The 19,288-nt window shown below is 43.2% G+C and overlaps 3 pseudogenes; 1 reads left to right on the forward strand and 2 right to left on the reverse strand.

Annotated features, from left to right (window-relative positions):
* Window positions 1-1,052: 1,052 nt before the first annotated feature.
* On the reverse strand, window positions 1,053-1,420 carry LOC128572694 (60S ribosomal protein L35-like; annotated as a pseudogene).
* Window positions 1,421-1,591: 171 nt separating this feature from the next.
* On the reverse strand, window positions 1,592-17,483 carry LOC128572442 (ribosomal protein L18-like; annotated as a pseudogene).
* Window positions 12,639-12,767, forward strand: LOC128573263 (uncharacterized; annotated as a pseudogene).
* Window positions 17,484-19,288: the final 1,805 nt, after the last annotated feature.

Genomic DNA, 19,288 nt, shown 5'->3' on the forward strand with positions numbered 1-19,288 from the left:
GATTAACAGCCTAGTGTTTGTTGTAATTCAAAATCACCACATCTTGGACATCTTGACAGCTCAACAAGGAGGAACTTGTGCTGTTATTGGGGGAAAATGTTGTTTTTATGTAAATCAATGAGGGTAAATAGAGACTGATGTACATCTCTTAAAGGACAAGGTAAACATTCTTCATCAAATTAATGAAGCAAACCATTCTGTTGGACTGACCTCTTCCTGGGAATGGGAGACTGGTTTAATAGGGTGGGGGGAAATGTGCTCAGGCCTGTTCTTTTCTGCTTACTTATTCTCATTCTAATTTATGTTCTTATATCTCTTTTAAAACATCCTATTCCTAAATTACTAACCTGATCTCTCTCTCCAGTGTTACTAACTCAGCTCTTAATATGTGAAATTTCTAGGGACATTCCAGATGAGGGGAATGAAGGAGCTAAGAAAATTTCACCCCAAAATATGATTCCTTGGTACAAAGATTATTTTGAATTAAAGGCTATTCAGAATCAGGAAACTTTATTATTATTATTATTATTATTATTTTGTAGAGACAGAGTCTCACTTTGTCACCCTCAGTAGAGTGCCAGTGGCGTCACAGCTCACAACAACCTCCAGCTCCTGGGCTTAGGCAATTCTCTTGCCTCAGTCTCCTGAGTAGCTGGGACTACAGGCACCTGTCACAACACCTGGCTATTTTTTGTTCTTGTTGTTGCAGTTTGGCCGGGTTGGGTTTGAACCCACCACCCTCGGTAAATGGGACCAGTGCCCTACTCACTGAGCCACAGGTGCTGCCCATAATCAGGGAACTTTAAATGAAGACTTTCCTCTATCTTATAGGGCTGCTAGACTCCTTAGCAGATGCTAGTAGACCTGTGATAAGGTTATTTGAAGTACAATACCTGTCTCTCTGTTTCCCCTCCAACTACCCATCCCCCCTAGCAGCCACTTACTACACCTATACTTTCCACTTTCTCTACTACTCTCTTCTATTTTTTATTTTATTTATTTATTTATTTATTTATTTTGCCAGTTTTGTGTCTCTATTGACGCTATAAGACTCAGGCTTTGACAGCATACTTCCGCAGTGGGTATAGCTGTTCCTTGTGCTGCTGCTTCTTGGTCTTCAGGTTCTCCACATGCTTGTTGAGCCAGTGGCACCCAGCACGTGTCTTCTTAGGCCACAGATCCAGGGGCTTGTACTTCTTGCCCTGTAGAACTTCCTGAGAGTTTCTTTCTGAGTCTGGTTAATGATGGTGAGAACACAGGCAATGGATTTACAGACGACTCTGATCTTGGAGAGTTTGGATGCAGTTCCGCCTGTCACTTTGGAAACACAGAGCTGAGACAACTCCACCTTGAGATCATCCAACTGTTTCAGGAGCTCCTCCTTCTTTCTGCAAATGTCCTGAGCCTTAATCTTGGCCATTGCTGCACAAGCCTCTTCTGCCGCTGCTGCCTGGACCAAGGGAAAGAGGAAGTCACCCTTCCCTTCTAAAAGGCATCTTTAAAAGCCACTATCACTGGGACTTTGAGAAATCATTCTTGATTTTCAAGAAATTGAGAATGGTATTTGGACATGAATCTTTCTCTTATTCATCTACCATAAGTGTGAGTTGATCTTTTCAATGAACCAACCTAAGAGGAAAAGGCAAGTTTCCCTAAGACCCCAACACTGTCCTACAGGAGAAAAATTACCTACCTTTTTTTTTTTTTAAGACAGAGCCTCAAGCTGTTACCCTGGGTAGAGTGCTGTGGCATCACAGCTCACAGCAACCTCCAACTCCTGGGCTCAAGCGATTCTCCTGCCTCCACCTCTCAAGTAGCTGGGATTACAGGCGCCTGCCACAACGCCCAGCTATTTTTTGGTTGCAGCCATCACTGTTGTTCGGCGGGCCCAGGCTGGATACGAACCTGCCAGCTCAGGTGTATGTATGAATCTTTCTCTTATTCATCTACCATAAGTGTGAGTTGATCTTTTCAGTGAACCAACCTAAGAGGAAAAGGCAAGTTTCCCTAAGACCCCAACACTGTCCTACAGGAGAAAAATTACCTACCTTTTTTTTTTTTTAAGACAGAGCCTCAAGCTGTCACCCTGGGTAGAGTGCTATGGCATCACAGCTCACAGCGACCTCCAACTCCTGCACCCAAGGGATTTTCCTGCCTCAGCCCCCCAAGTAGCCGAGACTACAGGCACCCGCCACAATGCCTGGCTATTTTTTGTTGCAGCTGTTGTTGTTTTAGCTGGCTCAGGCTGGGTTCAAACCTGCCAGTCTCAGTGTATGTGCCTGGCACTATGACCACTGTACTATGGGCACTGAGACAAAAAAAATAACTTATTGAGACTTGGGGTGGTTTTTCTTTTCTTTCTTTCTTTTTTTTTTTAATGACTGGACAGTTAACTTTCCAATGTCCAGATCTGCACACATCTTGAGGAATAAAACAAGATGACCTATTTACTTTCAGAGAACTGTTTTTGCTTTTGCAATGATTCAATTTGTAAAGCAAGAACTGAGAATTTTAAATCTTTCTTTCTCTTGTTCTCTTGTAAGATATTTTCAAAAACCATGTAGCTGTTTCTACTATAACACTTAGAGGTTGAGCAGTCCGGCCAAGTACACTGTTGTTTTCTGTTTGTTTGTCTGTTTTGTTTATTTGTTTGTTTTTTTGCATCCAAAATCTTTTTAATAAGACAGTAGTTTCCAGGGTTAGTTTTGTAGCTTCTGTTGGCCCATAAGCCTTTGGCACACTTGAACTTCCAGCCCTTCAAGTAGACATAGGGTTTGGTATGTCTTTGTGGGGTTCATGCATCCTTGCCAAAATGCTGGTACACCTCCCAGCCCTTGTGAGGACCAGAAAGCAGGACAGTGCCACAGCCCTCGTGGGAGTCCATGGCCAGCTGGCTGAAGGTGAGGATCTTGTTCCCAGCCTTGAGGATGAGGGTGCAAGTCCAGCTGCCCAGGCACAAGGCACATACCCTCAGATTGGGCACATCCTGAACCCACACAACATCAGTTATGGTCCCCACAGACACAGCTGTTTTGTTTTCCTGCCCAGGAAGTTTCATCTTCCAGATCATCCACAAAAGAGAGAGTGGTGGCTGATTGGTGTGACTCATAAACCACATCTTCAGGACCACCTTATTGAAGGTAGTGTTGGTGTGTCTGGCCAGAAACCTGTACAGCTTGACCAGCAGCCTTAGGTAAATGACCTAGCTTTGGGGCTACTTTTGACGAACCTTTTGGTTCTTGTTGTGGTGAAGATCAACTCACCAGATGGCAACTCGTGGTTGGCCAGGTCCAGAAAGAGCAACTCTACTGTTTTGAATTTTTTTTTTTTTTAAATTTCTGGAAGTAAATTTCCAAGCAGGGCAAAAATTAAAAGATTTCTATGCTCTACCACTTCAGAAGTAAATGATATATGTCTCTGGAAAACTTTCATAAATCTTTAAATGAAGGCTTTAGGATGTTCTCCCTCCTTCTGAGTACATAATTCAACTTTAGACCAATTTACTTTAGGAGAGAAAGCTTCTAATATTGCTTCCAATAGACTCTGAATGTCAGAATTTAGCTGAGCAATTTTTTGGTCATTTGTAGAAGATCCAGGAAAAGGATCTGGCCATCTGTTTCCTCTATGGATAGGATGTTCTCCCAGAAGCCTTCTGGCTTGTCTAATGACTGCAGTATAATCATGTGTGGGAAGAACACCCCTTAGCAACCAGTTAAAATCCCTGTGAGTGGGATTATGAATGGCTACAAGCCTCTCTAATATATCTCTAAATTTGGTGGGATCTTCTGAAAGCAAGGGGAAAGGGGTTTTGTAATTCAGAAGATCTGCTGCAGTCCAGGGGACATGAATTCTCGGAGAGGGAGGCCTGCATGCATTCTTTTTTTTTTTTTTTTTTTTGTAGAGACAGAGTCTCACTTTATGGCCCTCAGTAGAGTGCCGTGGCATCACACAGCTCACAGCAACCTCTAACTCCTGGGCTTAAGCGATTCTCTTGCCTCAGCCTCCCGAGTAGCTGGGACTACAGGCGCCCGCCACAACACCCAGCTATTTTTTGGATGCAGTTCAGCCGGGGCCGGGTTTGAACCTGCCACCCTTGGTATATGAGGCCGGCGCCTTACCGACTGAGCCACAGGCGCCGCCCCTGGATGCATTCTTAAAAAGCACTGTATAGGGAGGTATGGGGCTGATGGAATTAGATTACACAGTGCTGGGGGAATAAGACACATTATATGGGATAGAAAACAGAGCTTTGCTCTGGCTCTGTAACTGGCCTATTTCTTGGTCATCAGCTTTTATGCAATCAACCTGTGTATTTTGAGATTTTTAATCAGGCCTGAGTGCCTTCTATAAATTTTGGAGAGATACAGAGATTAAGGTATGCAACCGGTTATTAAAAAGTTTTTCTGAAAAAGTTGGAGTTGACATAGTTTTAATAGCTCCTAAGGACAATTGTTGAGGGTTGGATTTTGAAGTTGGTTTTGACCAGAAACCCAGTAATCCAAAAGATCTTCTGAGGGATCAGGGACAGGTAATTGAGGATAGAGAGGAATATAAATTGAAGGGCACCTTAAGGTGCAAGCGGATTTTAATTTTTGTCCTAATTTAGATTTCTGCTCTTCAGTTTTTTTAAGGGAGTTTTGAAAGCAAGCCACAACACTGATATTTTTCTTTCAGTTTGATTTTCCCATAAATACAAATAAGGCAATTGCTTAAGATGAGAGCTCTCTAAAATTTTGTTTAAGTAAGGAGTTTTTCTAGCTCAAAGGATCCATCTTCTGGCCAGTCATAGTTAGAATTTCCTAAGGTATATTTATTTCAAAAGTGACTCAATCCAATAAGTCTCTTTATAGAAAGGTTTAGAGGAAGTTTTTACCATAGAAGCTAGAGGTACTCTTGGAGAGGGCTAAGAGGAGACAGTTCCCATGATTCCTAAAATTCACTCTGAGAAATAGATTTATGATAGACAGTGACCAAAAAGATCACTCCTCAGAGCTTGACATGTTTGGTACACACAATGTACTGCTGAGAATTTCATGTGTCTTGGACTCCCACTCTTTCAAGATTGGCCACCTGACAGGTTTCCAGCAAAACAGCACCCTCCCCCCAACCAGATGACAGAGAATGAGGACAGAATTTTCACTCAGTCCCAGAATCAAGCTCAGAGACAACGCAGAATGAGAGGGAAACACACACATATATATATGGAAACCTTGTAACCACAATCAGCTAGAAATATATGTATATTATATATATATATATTCTTTTTTTTTTTTGAGACAGAGTCTCAGGCTACCACCCTGGGTAGAGTGTCTTGGCATCACAGCTCACAGCAACTCAAATTCTTAGGCTTAAGTGATTCTCTTGCCTCAGCCAACCAAGTAGCTGAGACTACAAGCACCCACCACAACAACCAGCTATTTTTTTGTTGCAGTTGTCATTGTTGTTTTTTTAGCTGGCTCAGGAGGGTTCAAACTCACCATCCTCCAGTGTATGTGGCCTGCGCCTTACCCACTGATAAGTGGGTGCCACTGGAAATACAGGTTGATCTCTCTAGCTTGGGGCAAAATGTTAGGGTACGCTCTTCACAAAATTGCCCAGGCCTAGGAAACTGGGGTCCATTGTTCAGGCTTGAATGTAGGATCCCTGTATCAATAGAAGGGGAGGTTTAGGGTTTTTCCAGATGAAGGGTGATCTAAGGGTCTGCAACTAAATCAGGTCTTGGGCTGGACCCCTTTTCACTCTTTATGACCTGATGATCTCATGTATGGAAGACATGAATCTCATTAGCACATCATCTGACTAACGTTTGCCTTTTGAATTTAAATGCCCAGAAAGTTTATGAAAAGTATAAAACAATTGGGCGGCGCCTGTGGCTCAAGGAGTAGGGTGCCGGTCCCATATGCCGGAGGTGGCGGGTTCAAACCCAGCCCTGGCCAAAAACCAAAAAAAAAAAAAAAAAAGAAAAGTATAAAACAATTAAGTCTTTTCCCAAAGTTGGCTTAATTGCCTCTGGGGTTAAGAGGGCAATGGCTGCTACCACCTGTAATTAGTGTGGTTATACTTTAGACATGGTGTTAATTTCTTTACTAAGATAAGCTACAGGTTGTACAACTGGACCCCAGTGTTGGGTCAAGACTCCCAGGATAGGAGGCTCCCATAGCTCAGTTGGCAGGGCGCTGGCCATATACACCTAGGGTGGCGGGTTTGAATCTGACCTGGGCCTGCTAAGCAACAATGACAATTGCAACCGAAAAATAGCTAAGCATTGTGGCGGGTGTCTATAGTCCCAACTATTTGGGAGACTGAGGCAAGAGATTTGCTTAAGCCCAGGAGTTTTAAATTGCTGTGAGTTGTGATGCCCAGGGTGACAGCTTGAGACTCTGTGTCCAAAAAAAGAAAGAAAGAAGAAAAGAAAAGACTGCTAGGATAATCTGTAGCATAGAGATTAAATTATTGTCTGGTAGGAAGACTTAAAGCAGGGCCTGTAAAAGAGCATTTTTCAGCTGTTTTACCTGCCTTCAGTTCCCATTCTAGAGTGACCAGGCACTCTTTGAGTATTTTTAATTAAAGAATAGAGTGGTCCTGGTATTTCATTACACCCAGGAATACAGAGTCTGCAAAAGCCTGTAATCCCTAAGAAGCCTGGAGAGTTCGAGGTTTGGGTTCTATTCTTTCTTTGCTCAAGGCTCTCTTACCATCTGTAAGTTGGAGGCCCAAACAGTATACTTCAGGCACATATAATTGGGTTTTAGCCTTGGAAACCTTGTACCCACAATCTGCTAGAAAGTTTAATAGAGCTTGGGTAGCTTTGTGGCATTCCTCTGCATCTGGTGCTCCCAAAAGAATGTCATTTACATACTGAACAAGAGTCACTGTGGGATGTGAGAAATGACTCAAGTGTTGGGCTAAGTCTTGTCCAAACAAGTGAGGGCTGTGTCTAAATCTCTGAGGTAATTTGGATCAATTGAGCTTATTTTTCCATTCCCATCTGCCCCTCAGTAGCCCATACTTTGGGTTAATTTTTGTCTCTAATAAGGGAAGGCACAGTAGAAGTACTTGTCCTATATTCATATAAATGGTTATTCCTGCTTTAGTTAGCAGGACTTTCAGTCATGATTAGAAAAGCAGGAGAGAACAGCCAGTGGCACAAATTGCAGTTTAAATGCTGAGAGGAGAATTTGGTAACCAGCTTTCAAAACACCTCCTATATAGTTCTTTTTATTATTATTATTTATTTATTTATTTTTTGAGACAGTTTCACTACGTCACCCTCAGTAGAGTGGTGTAGCATCACAGCTCACAGCAACCTCAAACTCTTGGGCTTAAGTGATTCTTTTGCCCCAGCCTCTCTAGTAGTGGGACTCCAGTTGCCTGCTACAGTGCCTGGCTATTTTTTTTTTTTAAACCAATCCCGAGCTGAGTTCAAACCCACCAGCCTCAGTGCACGTGGCCAGCACCCTAACCACTGAGCAACAGATGCCCAGTCCCCCTGTATATTTCTTTTAAAATAATCTGGCCTCCTTGGGCAGCACCTGTGGATCAGTGGGTAGTGGCACTGGCACCATATATCAAGGGTGGCAGGTTCCAACCTGTCCCTGGCCAAGCTGCAACAAAAAGTAGCTGGGTGTTGTGGCAGGTACCTGTAGTCCCAGCTACTCTGGGAGGCTGAGGCAAGAGAATCACCTAAGCCCAGGAGTTGGAGGTTGCTGTGAGCTGATGCCACAGCACTCTACCAAGGGTGACAAGGTGAAACTCTGTCTCAAAAATAATAATAATAATAAAATAAATAATGTGGCCCTCTAAGGAGTCAGGCAATAAATTGGATGTGTTTGCTCACCACTTCCTTAAGCCATTCAAGAAAGGCTGAGAGACTTTCATTTTGTTCCTGGTAAATGGTAGACAACTTTGAATAATTCATAGGCCTTTTTTTGGATCAATGTCAACCTTCCATGATACATGTTAGAAAATATTTATGCCACCAGTCACCTTGTTTCTTAGGGTCCATTCAGGATCCTTAAAGGGAACTGTCTTCACATGGGGTATCTGTTCCTGTCCTCGGGGAACATACTACTGTCACTATTGGACATAAACCACAATTCACCCCACTTTCTAGTCTCATTCAAGACTTCACTTTTCTCATCCAAAGTTCAAGTTTATTCGGTAGTAGCATTACATCTTTCTAAGACAGGACAAACCTTTGTCCTAACCTTTAGAGAACACATGTGTACCTATCTGGGTCATCAGAAAATTTTCTTAAATTAATTTGTTTTAAATCTCTTAGAGAAAATGAAGTGAATACTCACACATTTCCCCTTTCACCACCCACAGTCTCAACCACAGGTCACAAATCAGGATATAGTTGCTTTCTGGGTGTCCCAACAGGACCAGAAGAAACTCTTGGAACAGACTCATTCTTGAGGTTTTCTAAAGGTGTGGAGGACGGAGCAGGTGTAGAAGTAGATGTGTTTGAACTGGGCAGTGATGACATCTCTTTCTGGAATCTCTGGCCATTTGGGGAAGTTACTATAGCCAGGAGAGATGGATCTATCTGATATATTGTACCTAGTTGGGGGTTGTCTCTGAGAAAAAAGAAAGCCTTCACATAGGGCACTTCAGACCACTTCTCTTCTTGTTTACAAAAAAGATCTAACTGGGAGGCACCTGTGGCTCAGTGGGTAGGGCACCAGCCCCACACCAAGGGTGGTAGGTTCAAACCCGGTCTGGCAAAACTGCAACAAGAAAATAGCCAGGTGTTGTGGCAGGCGCCTGTAGGCCCAGCTACTTGGGAAGCTGAGGCAACAGAATTGCCTAAGCCCAGGATCTGGAGGTTGCTGTGAGCTGTGATACCTAGGCATTCTACCTAGGGTGGTAAAGTAAGACTCTGTCTCTACAAAAAAAAAAAAAAAAAAAAATCTAATTGAAAAATGGTATCATAATGTAGAGTACCCTCTGGTGATCATTGTTGATCCTTGGCAAGTTGATAGTGAGGCCAGGCCTTGTTGTACCCATTGCCACCTGTAAGAAAAACTCGGATTCTACTTCAGGTACAAATCAGATGATTTATTATACCTGCACAGGGGGGCTGCTGCCCAAAAGGGCTAGCGGCCCTGAAATGAGGAGCAGGTGATTTTTATACCATTTTTGTGCTATGTTAGCAAGCAGGCAAGCGAGCACAAAAGCAGAACATGGCAGTTAGCTCAGGGTGGGGTTATAGTGTGGTAGTTGGCTCAGGGGGGCTATAGCATGGTAGTTAGCATGCGGACAAATTTAGCTTAGTAGCTTGGGAAACTCAGCTTGAGTAAGCTTTCACCATTGTTTTACCTGTGGCTAGGAATTTTGGGGAACACAGGGAACTTCCTTATTCTATTCTGAAACCTGTTCCAGGATTTTGCCAGCGGGGGGATGGTTGAGACGTGCGGGGACTTAGGCTGAGACAGTTAGGGGCCTTTAGGGGTCCTTTGCTGGGTTGATTATTACAGCCTGGGTGCAGAAGAAAACCATGCTTTCCTTTTTCAGCGTCAGGGGATCAAATGGATCACCATGCTTCAGAAAGCAGCACAGCGGGTGTTCTCTTGGTGAGAGAATGTGTTCCCCATCCCAGATCTTCAATCCTGGAAGGTGGCCCCAAAATATGTTACTGGATTTCTTCCTTCAGTAGGTCCTTTGTCTCAGGGATTCCAAGAATGGCCCACAGACCACGGATCAGTGGCAAGATAGGATTTTATTAGACAGAAATTAATACAGAAAGAGTAAAAAAGCACCAGAGCTTCTAGCAAAGGAGAAGACTCAAGTTGGAAGTCTCCAATTTTCAAATAATTTTTGTAATGAAAATCAGCACATCCTGGCTTGGCACTTGTAAAGGCGCCAGCCACATACACCGGAGCTGGCAGCTTCAAACCCAGCCTGGGCCTTCCACAATGCAATGACAAGTACAGCCAAAAAATAGCCGGACATTGTGCTGGGTGCCTGTGGTCCCAGCTACTTGGGAGTCTGAGGCAACAGACAAGCTTTAGCCCAAGAGTTTGAGGCTGCTGTCAGCTATGAAGCCATGCACTCTACTGAGGTCCACATAGTGAAACTGTCTCAAAAAAACAAACCAAAAAAAAGGTGAAATAATGTTATTGTCATTTACTTTTCATTTTCTTTGTATAAAAATCTCAGACAAGGTATAGTAAATACTTTTTTATATTATGTATTCCTTCTATACTTTTAATACTGGTTGCTAACAAAAAGAAAAAAACATTTTCTGGTTAATATTATTTACCTAATTTTAAACTTTCTTACATGTAATTAATTTTGATGTATCTTATTTTATTGTAGGATATTAAATATAATTAGGTATTGCCATTTGTGTGACATTTGCTGTATTTTTTTTTTTTTGAAATATAGTCTCACTCTGTCACCCTGGCTAGAGTGCTGTGGCATCACAGCTCACAGCAACCTCAAACTCTTGGGCTTAAGTTATTCTCTTGCCTCAGCCTCCAAAGGAGCTGAGACAATAGAACCACCAAAATGCCCAGCTATTTTTTCTCTTGCAGTTGTCATTGTTGTTTAACTGATCTAGGCTGAGTTCGAACCCGCCAGCCTCAGTGTATACTGCTGGCACCATAACCACTATGCTATGGGAGCCAAGGCAGTTTTTCTATTTTTAGTAGAAACAGGGTCTCCTCCATTCTTTGGTCTGAAACTCCAGAGCTCAAGCAATCCTCCTGCATCTGCCTCCCAGAGTGTTCCACTCCCAGAATTACAGGTGAGAGCCTCTGTTCCTGGCCACATTTGATGTATTTTATTTACCTATTTTTATTGGCATTTTACACTGAAATCATGCAATATTTATAAGTATATTTAATTTTTATGTAGGAAAAATAATAGTATTTAGCCTTTTGTTTTACTTTGCCAAATAATTTCCAATATCTTGGAATTGCTGAGAAGAAATACCTCTTAATCTAGTATCTCAGACACAGTGATAAATAAAAACATGTTCATCATTAAAGAGCACATGCCAAAGACTGAAAATTCACACTAATATATTTTCATTAGAATGAGAAGAAGAAATTTGGTCCTAGGAGAAAGAAAACATAAGAAACCAGGCCAGGCAGCAGAGGGCCATGAGCTAAGGTTATTTTTATTTTTTTATTTGAGACAAGAGTCTCTCTTTTTCACCCTCGGTAGAGTACTGTGGTGTCACAGCTCACAGCAACTTCCTGCCCTTGGGCTTAAGCAATTCTCTTGCCTCACCCTCCCAAGTAGCTGGGACTACAGGTGCCTACCACAATGCCTGGCTATTTTTTAGTTTCAGTTGTGATTGTTGTTCAGCAGGCCCAGCATGGGCTTGAATCCCCTTCAGGCATATATGATCAGCTCCTGGCTGACTAGGAAGCTATGGTTCGTGCAGTGAACTGGATGTTGACTATGCACTTTGGTTCTCCTTTCCATGGTGTCTCATCCCCCAACGACTTAACATTGCCTCACGGGGATGGCAGAGCCCTAAAAGACAAAGCAGAAGAATTGAAGACCTTTTGTGTCTAGGCCTGAAACTAGCATACTGTCATATTCACAGATTTTATTGGCCTGATCTAATAAGGCCAACAGATCCAAGTTTTGAAAAACAGACTTTGCAATGAGAGCAGCTGTGATCTGCTAGGAAGAAACATTCTCCTGGTGCAATTTGCTGACTTATTTTTCTATTGGTGCAGAGATAGAGAATTGCTGTCATTTTTGCCATCAGTATTATCAGACCTTTTCTTGTTAATGAGGTTTAAATAACTGTTCCAAGTCAAGGAACTTGTCCAAAGTCTCACAGTTACTTAGCAGCTGGGCTCAGACTGAGAATCAACTCTGCCTGACTCCATGCTCCTCCACAGAGCACAGTACTCATGCAGTTCTCCTGGGCCTGTGAGGTTCTGGAGAGTGATTCTTCTGTAATAGAAGCAGGATTCCTTTGAGATTCTCATCCTTCTAGTACTCTTCAACACTGGGAATAATCCCTTCCAGAAAAATGCTTCTGAAGCACCTTAAAAATGATTCTGAAGCACCTTGTAATAAACTGGAGAAACAGCTAAAGTCTGAGTTTAGGAAATCAAAGCCCCCAGACAAAGGGTGTCCATAAAGTTTATGTGTGATTTAAAATATGACACCCTGCTCGGTGCCTGTGACTCAAGTGGCTAAGGCGCCAGCCACATACACCTGAGCTGGTGAATTCGAATCCAGCCCAGGCCCACCAAACAGCAATGACGGCTGCAACCAGAAAATAGCTAGGCATTGTGGCCGGTGCCTGTAGTCCCAGCTACTTGGGAGGAGGAGGCAGGAGAATTGCTTGAGCTCAGGAGTTGGAGGTTGCTGCGAGCTGTGATGCCACGGTACTCTACCCAGGGTGACATCTTGAGGCTCTGTCTCAAAATAAAAATAAAAATAAAATAAAATAAAATAAAATAAAATAAATAAAATAAAATAAAATAAAATATGACACCCTTCATATTGCTTATTTCTCATAATAGAATATGAAAAACACACACATAAAAACATATATATGTTTTTTCTTTTTGTATTGTAGTCTATAATTTTAAACAGACGAAAGCAAATTACAGTGCCTAGAATATCTCTCACTACGAAGGCAAGAGACAAAAAAAGGAGATTTCAGCTTTGTGCATTGGCAGTATTGTAGCCAATGAGGTTTATCCGAGGCGCGATTATTGCTAATTCAAAAAAAGGAGATCTGCTAGGAAGAAACATTCTCCTGGTGCAATTTGCTGACTTATTTTTCTATTGGTGGACATTTGGGTTACTTTTTGTTTGAGGGCTATTATAACAAAGGATCTATAAACTTTCTTGAAATGATACATTTTTTATTCAACTTAATTTTTATCAAGATTTCATAGTCATCCTATTTTTTAGTGGTTGCTTCACAGAATACAACATACTTTTACCACAATTTTATTTTTTTTTTGGCCGGGGCTGGGTTTGAACCCGCCACCTCCGGCATATGGGACCGGTGCCCTACCCGCTGAGCCACAGGCACCGCCCGACCACAATTTATATATTTCTTTCTTTCTTTTTTTTTTTTTCTAGAGTCTCACTTTATCGCCCTCGGTAGAGTGCCGTGGCATCACACAGCTCACAGAAACTTCTAACTTCAGGGCTTAGGCGATTCTTTGCCTCAGCCTCCTGAGTAGCTGGGACTACAGGCCTCTGCCACAACACCCGGTTATTTTTTTGTTGCAGTTTGGCCGGGGTCGGGTTTGAAACCACCACCCTCAGTATATGGGGCCGGCGCCCTACTCACTGAGCCACAGGCACTGCCCCTTTTACCACAATTTATTTAGGGTTAACACTGTACTATTTTAGTAACTTTAAAATATAAAATCTTTGCTACAGGCCAAGCATGGTGGCTTATGCTTGTAATCCTAGCACTCTGGGAGGCTAAGATGGATGGATGGCTTGAGATCAAGAGTTGAGACCAGCCTGAGCAAGAGTGAGACCCTGTCTCTGCTAAAAATAGAAGCACAAGAACAACAACAAAAACTAGTAGGGCATCATAGCAGGCACCTAAGTCCCAGCTAGTGGGGAGGCTGAAGCAAGGGGATAGCTTGAGCCCAAGAGTTTAAGGTTGCTTTGAATTATGATGATGCTAGGGCAATCTACCCAGGGTGACAGAGTGAGACTATCTCACAAAAAAGAAATCTTTGCTACCAAACTGTTCCATTTCCTCCTATCTCTTGTGCTACTGTTATAAATTTTACATCTACATATTGTAACCCCCATAATTGGAAATATTATGATGCTATCCAACGATAGTGCTTCTCCTTTAAGTCACATACAGAATTTTCTCATCCATCAGTGAATCTTAACTATACTTATTCCTACTGTGAGAATGTAGTGAGAATTCTCTTATTCTCCATTGCACATCTCCATTTATAATTTAAAATTACTCTGTGAGAAAGACCTGTCCCCACATCTATTCCTACTTTCCTTCCTTCCTTTATTCCTTCCTTTGTTCTTTCCTGCTTTCCTTTTACTCTGCCTTTCTTATTTGGTTCCCTGACACCTGTGGATTAAGGACTGTTATTAGGGAAAAAGTGATGCAGACACCACTAGAACTGCTGTTACACAGGAATGTAGTGAAACAAAAAAGTTATATATTCTTGAGGGCATTTAAGAAGTGAATGTCTCAAAAAAAAAAAAAGAAAAAAAAAGAAGTGAATGTCACCATCAAGGCTCTGGAGAGCACAGAGTCAGTAGATTCAATTGATCTACTTGGACCATGTGGTGAATGATGGATATTGGAAAATGACAGTGGATCAGAATAAACTTAACCAGGTGGTAACTCCACCTGCAGCTGCTTTAGCAGGTGTGGTTTCATTGGTTAAGTAAATTAACAGAGCCCTGGTATCTGGCATTCAGCTATTAATCTGGTAAATGCTTTTTCTCCATACCTGCTCATCAGGCCCACCAGAAGTAGTTTTCTTTCAGCTGGCAAGGCCAGCCATATGCCCTCACTGTCTTACCCCAAGAATACATCAACTCTAGGCCCAAAGCACGACTTACTTCACAGGGATCTTGATTACCTTTTCTTTCCATAAGATGTCATAGAAGTCTGTTACGTTGATGACATTATACTGATTGGCCCTAGTGAGAAAAATCAGCACCTGCTCTAGACTTATTAGTAAAATACTCATATATTAGAAATAGAGCAGTAACTCCCAACAAAAATTCATGTACCCTCTTTCTCAATAATTTCTGGGGACCTAAGGGTGTGGAATATGTCAAGATGTCCCTTCCAAGATGAAGAGTAACTTGTTACATGTCTTCTTTCATGTGTAATAAAGAGGCACCGCCAAGTGGAGTTCTTTGGATTTGGGAGTCAACATATTTCTCATTTAGATGTATAACTCTGGCCCATTTTCCAAGTGACCCAAAAGGCTGCTAGTTTTTGTTTGTTTTGTTTTGAGACAGAGCCTCAAGCTGTCGCCGGGTAGAGTGCTGTGCACAGCAACCTCCAACTCCTGGGCTTAAGTGATTTTCTTGCCTCAGCCTCCCAAGTAGCTGGGACTACAGGCACCTGCCACTACACCTGGCTATTTTTTTTTTTTTTTGGTTGTAGTTGTCATCATTGTTGTTTGGCAGGCCCAGGCTGGATTTGAACCTGCCAGCTCTAGTGTATGTGGCTGGTGCCTTAGCCATTTGAGCTACAGGCGCCGAGCCTTTTTTTTTTTTTTTGAGACAGAGTCTCATTATGTCAACCTCAGTAGAGTGTGGTGGCATCACAGCTCACAGCAACCTCAAACTCTTGGGCTTAAGCGATTCTCTTGCCTCAGCCTGCCAAGTAGCTGGGACTACAGGTGCCCACCACAACACCTGGCTATTTTTTTGTTGCAGTTGTCATTGTCATTGTCATTTAGCAGGCCTGGGTCAGTTCGAATCTGCCAGCCTGGGTGTATGTGGCTGGCACCCTAGCCGCTAAGCTATGGGCACTGCCCCAAAGGCTGCTAGTTTTGAGTGGGCCGAAGAACAAGGCAAGGCTCTGCAATGAGCCCAGACTGCCATGCTAGCTGCTTTGTCACTTGGGCCATATAATTCAGGAGACCCAGTGGTGTTCGAAGTTGTCAGTGGCAGACAGGGTGTCAGGGCAGCCCTACTTAGGGCTTCTGGAAGACCTCTGGAGGAGGGGGAATAATAACTAAATCCCTCTTGAGAAACAGATCTTGGGCTTCTATTATCCTTAGAAGAGACTGAAAGCCTAACTATATGCCACTAAGTTACCGTGTGACTGGACCTGTCCTTTATAAACTAGGTGCTACCTAACTCACAAAGCTGTAAAGTTACATGTGCCTAATAACACTCCATTGTTAAAGTAACATACACTTTATCAGACAAAAACACTTCCTAAAGGCATAAGTTACATAAAGAAGAGGCCTGGCTCAGTGCCTGTAGCTCAGAGGTAAGAGCGTTGGCCGCATGCACCGGGGCTGGGGGGTTCAAACCCGGTCAGGGCCTGCTAAACAACAATGACAACAACAACAACAACGACAACAACAACAACAAAATAGCCAGGAGTTGTGGCGGGCACCTGTAGTCCTAGCTACTTGGGAGGCTGAGGCGAGAGAATTGCTTAAGCACAAGAGTTTGAGGCACGAAAAAGAAAAAAAAGAAAAGGCCTGAAAGACATAAGTAAGTTACATAAAGAAGAGGCCCGGATGCCCATAGTCCTCATTCTTGCTACATTGTCCTCTTCCTCCCACTCTTTATGTTCTCATGTGATTAGTTGAGAAAGAAAAGACTTTGGACTTCTTTAGATATGATTCTGTGTGGTATCCAGTTACCACTCAGAAGTGAATAGCTGGGCGGCGCCTGTGGCTCAGTCAGTAAGGCACCTGCCCCATATACCAAGGGTGGAGGGTTCAAACCCAGCCCCTGCCAAACTGCAACCAAAAAATAGCCGGGCATTGTGGTGGGCGCCTGTGGTCCCAGCTACTTGGGAGGCTGAAGCAAAAGAATCGCCTAAGCCCAGGAGTTGGAGGTTGCTGTGAGCTGTGTGACGCCACAGCACTCTACCGAGGGCGATAAAGTGAGACTCTGTCTCTATTAAAAAAAAAAAAAGGCGGCGCCTGTGGCTCAGTCGGTAAGGCGCTGGCCCCATATACCGAGGGTGACAGGTTCAAACCTGGCCCTGGCCAAACTGCAACCAAAAAATAGCCGGGCATTGTGGCGGGCGCCTGTAGTCCCAGCTACTCAGGAGGCTGAGGCAAGAGAATCGCTTAAGCCCAGGAGTTGGAGGTTGCTGTCTGTGAGCTGTGTGAGGCCACGGCACTCTACCGAGGGCCATAAAGTGAGACTCTGTCTCTACAAAAAAAAAAAAAAAAAAAGCGAATAGCTTAGCTTGGCTCCTGTGGCTCAAGCGGCTAAGGCACCAGCCCTGAGCTGGCGGGTTTCAATCCAGCCTGAGCCCGCCAAACAACAATGATGGCTGCAACCAAAAAGTAGCCGGGCACTGGGCAGCGCCTGTGGCTCAATGGATAGGGTGCCGGCCCCATATGCCAGAGGCGGCGGGTTCAAACCCAGCTTGGGCCAAAAGCTGCAACCAAAAAAAAAAAAAAAATAGCCAGGCGCTGTGGCAGGCACCTGTAGTCCCAGCTACTTGGGAGGCAGAGGCAGGAGAATCGCTTGAGCCCAGGAGTTGGAGGTTGCTGTGAGCTGTGATGCCATAGCACTCTACCCAGGGCAACAGCTCTATGGCTCCTCTCTGGATCACCCTGAAGGACAGTGGCCAAATTCAATATTCCTGGTGGGCAGAGCTTCCAAAAGTGCAACCGGTTGTTCCCTCCACATGAAAGAAGAAATGGCCAAATTACTCACCATAGAGTAATCTCAGTGGAAGAGATTTTAATAATCAAGTAAACAACACAACCTGTGCTGTGGATACCAGTCAGCCTCTTACCACAGCCTTTTCTGTCACTGCCCAGTGGACTCATGAACAAAGTGGCCATGGTAACAACAATGGGGTCACGCATGTGCACAGCAACGTGAATTTCCTCTCACTGAGCCCAGCCTGGTGATGGCCACAGCTGATTGATTGCTCACTCTGCCAACAGCAAAAATGAATACAGACTTCCTAATATGTGACCATTCCCTGGGGTGATTAGCCAGCTACCTTGGGGCAGGTGGTTCCATTGGAAACTTTCCATCAAAGAACGGGCAGTGTATTCTTTGTACAGTAACAGACAATCCCTCTGGATATGAATTGGTATTCAATGCTTCTGCCAAAACTGCCATCTGTGGACTCATTTGAACTGTGGACTAATTTGTACTGTGAATATACAATAATGCTATTTCAAACAGCCTTGCTGCTCATGAAAAAACTAAGCGGAGCTAAGAAAGTGTGGCAGAGGGCCCATCCTCACCAGTTCATGGTCTTACCGTAAAGCTTTTCCCCATTATAAAGCAGCTGGCTTGATAAAAAGGTGGAGTGGTCTTTTGTTTCCTTTTGTTTGTTTGCTTAGAGTCTCACTTTGTTGTCCTGGGTAGAGCGTCCTTATATTAGAGCTTACAGTAGCCTCAAACTCTTAGGCTCAAGTAAACCTCTTGCCTCAGCCTCCCAAGAGAGAGAGACTACAGGTATGCACCATCTTCCAGGCAGTTTTTTCTATTTTATTTATTTATTTATTTATTTTTTGCAGTTTTTGGCTGGGGCTAGGTTTGAACCTGTCACCTCCAGCGTATGGGGCTGGCACCCTACTCCGTTAAGCCACAGGCGCCGCCCTTCTATCTTTTTTTTAATTTATTTTTAAAGGGCTGGGGAGCACCCACGGGGCTCAAACCGGCAGAACCTGCGCCTTTAGTGAATCAAAGTTGTACTGTACAGGCTCGGCACCTATAGCACAGTGGTTGTGGTGCCAGCCACATACACCAAGAATGGTGGGTTCAAGCCCAACCTGGGCCAGCTAAACAACTACAGCAAAAAAAAATAAAATAAAATAATGGCCAGGCATTGCAGTGGGCACCTGTAGTCCCAGCTACTTGGGAGGCTGAGGCAAGAGAATTGCTTGAGTTTGAGGTTGCTGTGAGCTGTGATGCCATGACACTCTACCCAGGGTGACATGGTGAGACTCTGTCTCAAAAAAAAAAAAAATTCACTGTACAGGCAAAGGAACCGCTGAGCTAGAACCATCCGGTTTTTTCTATTTTGTAGTAGAGATGGGGTTCTCACTCTTGCTCAGGATGGTCTTGAACTCCCAGAGTGCAGGGATTACAGACGTGAGCCACGGTGCCTGGCCCCATCTTTAGTATGATGATGAAAAGAAGTACTGATAGTAAGCTTCTTTCATTTCCAGTCTCAAAAGGAAATCTTTCATTATTTCACCATAATTTGACATAGGTTTTTATAGAAAACTTTTTACCAAACTAAGGAAGTTCTATTCCTAGTTTTTAGTGTTTTATTTTATCATGAATAAATATAAAATACTTTTTCTGCATCTACTGAGATGGTAAGATAAATTTTGACTTGTATTCTGTTAATAATGTGCTGTACTCTGATTGTGTTTCCATAAAATACATAAGTTGAAATCCTAGCCTCCAAGATAATTGTATTAGCCATGACATGTTATTAGGTCATGGAGGAAAAACATTCATTATTTGGATTAGTATCTACATAAAAGAGGGCCCAGAAGGACCTTTCCTTCCTTCCCATGTAAAGAGACAGCAAAGGATTTATGCCATAAAGGTACCCACTTTATGGCATTTTCTTCCAGCAACTCAAGCAAACTAAGACATAATATAATACAAAAACTCAGGC

Source organism: Nycticebus coucang, chromosome 20, assembly GCF_027406575.1.
Source record: "Nycticebus coucang isolate mNycCou1 chromosome 20, mNycCou1.pri, whole genome shotgun sequence".
Taxonomy (NCBI): domain Eukaryota; kingdom Metazoa; phylum Chordata; class Mammalia; order Primates; family Lorisidae; genus Nycticebus; species Nycticebus coucang.